The 6,652-nt window shown below is 37.6% G+C and overlaps 1 pseudogene; it reads left to right on the forward strand.

Annotated features, from left to right (window-relative positions):
* The first annotated feature begins 3,291 nt into the window (after positions 1-3,291).
* On the forward strand, positions 3,292-3,794 carry LOC102247541 (annotated as a pseudogene).
* The last annotated feature ends 2,858 nt before the right edge of the window (positions 3,795-6,652 follow it).

Consider the following 6,652-nt stretch of genomic DNA (forward strand, 5'->3'; position numbering starts at 1 on the left):
CAGGCTACATTTTTTGCTGGTGAACAGGATATAAAAACCTTCCCGCCATTTGTCATTTCCAGCCTCCTCTGTAGTGCACATTAAATAAATCTGGTTTAATGTCTCTGGCTTGTGACCTCCTGTCATCTGTAGCAGAACTACGTGGTTTGGTGGCTGAACTCACGTCAGGAAGGGGTCATATTAATCTCAGCAGGGAATGTCACTGACCTGACCCTTTTTAAAAGACTCAGAAATAGTGCTCGTAATCTGTAGTAAATTGCTATGTATTTATTATCTAAGGGTATTTATTATAAATCATAAAAATTTGAATTTTTCCCTTCAAATTATTTTACAATGGCATTTTAATTTGAATTTTGCATATAAGATTCTTGCTTTAGGTTCCTTCCTAGGTTTTAGGGCAAAGAAACATAAGTTTAATACAAGGTGGGCAAAAGTAGGTTTACAGTTGTAAGTGCATGAAACATGGGGTTTATTCTTACAGTATTATTTAATAATTATTGTATTATTTTCCATAGGAACAACTGTAAGCCTACTTCTGCACCCGCCCTCCCTCTCGTAAAAGCATCTGGTTTTGGATAATATCAGAAGTGAAAATGATTTCTAATCTTGCCATTATCATATCAAAACAGTATTTTAATTTTTCTTTCTACATAAAGGTAGATAAAAAATATTTAAGTATGTGGATAATAACCACCCTATATATTTTGCCAAGCCAATATCCATTAGATTTTTTAAGCTAATAATACCCACATTATCATTTTGGGGACCAGCAGTTCTCCACTATGGATCCATGGCATCCAGTTCAGGTTGACTCTACCACCTATTTGTAGAAGAGGCGCATGGTTCAGGTGTGGTTTATCATACCTACCCCAGCCCTCAGGACTAACTCTGGAAAGGGTGTGTGACAAGGCAGGCCAATGGTATTCAACCCTAGGACTTCTTTAAGTAAAGCTGACTTTCTACTGGGGTTACTGAGCTGGTGGGATGCAAACTTGGAAATTATGCTATTTATTTTAACAGCTCAAAGGCAAGGCCTGCCTGAGAATAAGCCAAAATGAAAGAAAGCAAAACTGAGAGGCTGAGAGACTCACCAAGTCTTGTGAGGTCCCCAAACGGGCATCCCCTTTGCCAAAAGTACCAGGTGCTCAAGGGCAATGCCTGTGTGGACTATGGGAGCCTGTGGGTTTTAGCAGTGCCTCAAGGGAAGTCAGAGTGGGACAAACCCACCAGCCTCATGAAAAGAAGATGCTCAAGCTCATTTATGTCCATTTAGATAAGTAATTGTAAGGACAACATTATTTGATTTGTGAAATTGTGGTTCTGATGTTTTCATTGTAAGAGTGTTGTCATAAGGAGTATTAATATTCTCTGAGATACTTATTGTTATCATATAAGAACCAACACAAGAATAGTAATATTCCTTTTAATTTTTTACATTAAAAGTATAGTCTCACATTGAATGAACTATTCCCACATTACTTATAGTGTGCTAGTGTCAGAGAAGCATGCTTGACTTGGTCCATTACCAATACGTACTTGAATATTTAATCAATATTCATCTTTTATCAGAAGTCTGTAAATATTCAAGAAATTAACATATGCTACAGCCTTGTAACATGCCTACATTTAAGAAAATCTTATCATTGTCCCTAGCAATATTTCAAAACTCACATGAAATTTTGTGAACCAGGCACTTTTAGAACTCTTCTCCAGTGTGAAAACTTTATTTTGAATCTGCATATGTGTTCATTATTTCTACATTATTACCTATTTTATATAATTTTTTGTGTTCATTACATAAATTTTGACTATCTTAATAACTATTGTGATATGTCATATATAAAATATGACTTCACTGAAAATGACAATTTAAAAGTTAGATTTATAAAGTATCACTTTAAAATCATATTAGGGTCCCGATTCCTAATATATTTAATAGTTGATTACTTAGCAGTAAACAAAATTACTGTAAAGTTACATCTTACCCATAAAGTCTTAAAGTAGCATAGGTATCTAATACTACTGCACTGGACCAGTTAAAAAATTAGGCTTACCAATTATTAAAACAAATATCTAGGTCCTGGCCAGGTGGCTCAGTTGATTGGAACATCATCCCCTACACCAAAAATCTGTAGGCTCAATTCCCAGTCAGGGCACAGGGCATGTACATGAGGCAACTGATCAATGTTTCTGTCTTACATTGATGTTTCTCTTTCTCTCTCTCCCTCTCTGTTTCCCTTCCTATTTAAAATTGATAAACATATCCTTAGATGAGGATATAAAAAACACATTTATCTAGTTATCCCTTTAACATTTGTAGTAAAAATACACTTATAGAAAATATTGTAGATGAATTAAATTAATCAGTATGATCACTGTCTATAATTAATAGTTTTATTCTGTCACCTGAACTACTCAAGTAGCACATACTTAGATTAGAACTAAAACAATTGTTTCAAAAATTAATGGAGTAATGATCTAGGACAGTTTTCTGATCATGACTGTGCCGTGTTTGCTTTTACAATTTTTACATCCAGTTAATTACTCAGAAAGTTAAAAAAAAAAATTAGTTCAGCAGTTGAGTAAATAGCAGTGTTATGTTCCCATATATTCTGTAGATACTGGATTATTCAGCACCATGGACAGCAAAAGGTCATTCCCTTCTCAATTAGGACTTCTGCATGCTACTAATTAGCTGTGAAAATATAAGGCTCATCACCTCTCTTTGGGTACACTGAAAAGAAACTCTATATTCATAGCATTAAAGGTATTACAACTTTTTCTGTTTGGAAAGGAATGAGCTCACTGCTTCATTTAAGGGAGCATATGTCTTCTTTCTCCACAAATATGTAAATTCACTGATTGCAAGGACCTTGTCTTATTTATTGCTGTATCTTCATTGCTCAGCCAACTATGTGGGACACAATAGATTGTTGAATAAACAATTAATGTGGTACCTCTCTTTGAAAATGGACTAGACTGGTGTAGTCATCTTCATTCAAATAAAAAGTCAGCAAAGAGCTCATAAATTCTACATAACAAACAATCTATTGGGCTCTCAATTCATAAATTCAGTGAGATCATTTTGGGAAACTAAAATGCTTCTAAAGAAAAACACTATTAAAAATACGAATTCTTGGGACTTCTGCAGGACCTGGGAATTATGAAACCATGGATCATTCATATATGCTTTGAGGCATTATTATTCCTGGAATGCCTACAACTACCCTAAAAATTTAATGTATTGTAGAACAGACCTAAGGCCAATGGTGGCAGAGTCCACATAGATATATGGTTCTTGGTGTTCTGGGGAAAAACTTTTGACTGGTTGACTATATTGTTCAAAAATGATTGTATAAATCCTTGTGCTTTTGAATATGTTGGTGGTGTTGTCATGTGTTCTGACCATCACTGGAGCCTACAATTCAAAATTCAGATATTGTCTTTGCACAAAATCTTAGTAAACATTTTTATGGTATCCAAAGAGGTGACATTATGATTGCAAAAAGCCCCAGTGATCCAAAATCAAATATTTGTAAGAGAGTATTTAATCAATTTGAAAGGAGATCTAATCCTGACCAATATCCATCCAATTTCTTTAAAAGCCATACTTATGTGCCAATGAGTCATATGTAGTTAAAAGGTGATAATTGACAGAATTTTAGGTACTATGGACCTATTCCATATGGACTATTAAGAGGACGTATTTTCTTTAAGGTCTGGCTGGATTTTTATATGATAGCCCTAATGGCCACAGATTTTATGATTGGCAAGTATTTATCCTTTTGCTTTGATTATTGTCTCTTTCAAGTGAATTTATTATTGCCACGGCAACCATGTATCATTAATAAATTATTTGCTATTCAGTTTTAGTTTTTTTGAATTCTTAAATGTAAAGAACAAGTAATTCAAAATGTATGGATAAAAGTAATTCAAAATAGATCATCTAAATTTAAAATATATATATTCTCAGTACATAAATAAAGTGTTCTTATTCTGAGACTATGGGTATCTACACTAATAAAAGACAAACATGCAAATTGACCATACCTTCACTATGCCTTAAGCCAAGCCCACCAGCCAATCAGAGCGACTATATGCAAATTAACCCAACCAAGATGGCGACTGGCAGCCACGGAGCTGGAGCAAGCAGGAGGCTTGGTTGCCCCAATGATGGAGGAAGCCAAGCTTCCCAGCCGACTGCTGCCTCCTCTCAAGGCAGCAAAGTTTCAATTATAGAAGGTAAATAAACCCCAGATACCTGCTTCCTGTCGCCATGGCCATGGAGCTGGAGTGAATAAAAAAAAACACAATAAAAGGAAAAGCTGGGAGCTTCAGTCACTGGGGGGCTTGGTCAGTCTGAAAACAGCCATCAACCCCTCACCCAGGCTGGCCAGGCACCCCAGCGGGGACCCCTAACCAGAAGGGGCTGTGGCCAGCCTGAAAACAGCCATCAGCCCCTCACCCAGCCTGGCCAAACTCCCATAGGGTGAGGGTCCCCATTGGGGGGCTTGACCAGCCTGCAAACAGCCATCAGCCCCTCACCTAGGCTGGCCAGGCACCCCAGCGGGATCCCCACCCTGATCCAGGTCACCCTTTAGGGCAAACCAGTCGGCCCCCACCCATGCACCAGGCCTCTATTCTATATAATAAAAGGGTAATATGCAAATTGACCCTAACAGCAGAATGACTGTGAATGACTGGTCACTATGACACACACTGACCACCAGGGGGCAGATGCTCAATGCAGGAGCTGACCCCTGGTGGTCAGTGCGCTCCCACAGGGGGCCAGAGGGATGTCTGACTGCCAGCTTGGGCCCAATCCCCCAGGGAGCGGGCCTAAGCCAGCAGGTGGACATCCTCCGAGGGGTCCCAGACTGCAAGAGGGCATAGGCTGGGCTGAGGGACCCCCCCGAAGTGCACAAATTTTTGTGCACGAGGCCTCTAGTCTATAATAATAAAAGCATTATATGCTAATTAGACTGGACAGACGAATGGCCTTCCAAACGAAGCTGCGCTGAGAGGGCCGAGCCCTTTGCACAAATTTAAAATTCGGGCCTCTAGTTACAATATAAGAGGATATGATGAATAGCAATGTCATGTCATGAACTGTTTGAACCTCCACATGGTGCAGGAATGGGTTGGGATTTATGTGCTGGCAGAACTGCATTCATGCCATTGGCATGCATCTTGGGAGAATGACTTCAGCTATAAAATAGCTATTAATGACTAGAAAAACATGATGTGTTTCAGCCTAAGGTGAAAAAAAATCAAGAGAATGTTGTCACATGACATATCTCTGAACACCCAATGGGGAAAACACACTTTGGTAAAGCTCAGCTGACTAAAAGCATTACGCACAGCTAAAACCTGGCAATACTTTGCATATAACTAGATGCCTTGCCCTAAACCAGTGATGGCGAACCTTTTGAGCTCGGCGTGTCAGCATTTTGATAAACCCTAACTTAACTCTGGTGCCGTGTCACATATAGAAATTTTTTGATATTTGCAACCATAAGTAAAACAGACTTATATTTTTGATATTTATTTTATATATTTAAATGCCATTTAACAAAGAAAAATCAACCAAAAAATGAGTTCATGTGTCACCTCTGATACGTGTGTCATAGGTTCGCCATCACTGCTAAGCTCTCAGCTACTATGAACTGAATACTAGCCCTTTGTACCTTGGAAATGAAAATAAAAATATTAGTATAGCCTGTCACTTTCTATCAATATTCATAACATTATTTAACCATGACCTACAGAAGTTATTTTTTTAACTTTCATTTTTTAAATTAAATCAGATTTTAATAACCATACACGTTATTAAGAAATTTTATTCAAATTAAGGATCCATCAATGATGGCCATAACAAGGTTTTTTACAAGCCTTATCTGACCTACAAAATTTCAAAGCAGATCTAAGCAACAAAATATAGAATGTGTTTGCTTCTTCTGATATAGGGCCTGTGTGATTTGTAGTGATGGGGAGATTGATAGTCTGCTTATCTTCCAGACAGTGTCTTCAAGTGTCTCTAAACTCTGATGAAATATGACTTTGGAAATATTGACCATAGAAATTCTGAATGAATACTATATACCCTCCTCCCAACATGCGAACACACATTCATATCACCTGAAAATTTCCGTTCTGTTTTCAAACTGTGTAAGGTTCCCTTTTTACAGAATATGGATGGACCTGGAGATTATTATGCTAAGTGAAATAAGCCAGTTAGAGAAAGACAAATAACATGATCTCACTTATATGTGTCATCTAATGAACAAAATAAATTAATGAACAAAATAGGAACAGAGGCATGGATACATGGAACATACTAATAACTGTCAGAAGGGAGGGAGGAGGTAGGATACTGGATGAAAGAAGGTGAAGAGATTAGTCAAAGAACATATATACATAACTCATAGATACAGACAACAGTGTGGTGAAGACCAGAGGGAAGTAGGGCTGGGGGCTGGGTGGAGGTGGGCAAAAGGTGGGAGATGGGGACATCTGTAATAGTGTCAACAATAAAATAAAAAATCAGCTTGTCTTTTTCTGCCACAATGTCAAGCAACTGGTTTATTATTTTTTCACTGAGCTATGCATACAAACCCAAGGCAGTATTTTATTTAAATAAAATACAAGCAAA

Source organism: Myotis brandtii, unplaced genomic scaffold (assembly GCF_000412655.1).
Source record: "Myotis brandtii unplaced genomic scaffold, ASM41265v1 scaffold95, whole genome shotgun sequence".
Classification (NCBI taxonomy): domain Eukaryota; kingdom Metazoa; phylum Chordata; class Mammalia; order Chiroptera; family Vespertilionidae; genus Myotis; species Myotis brandtii.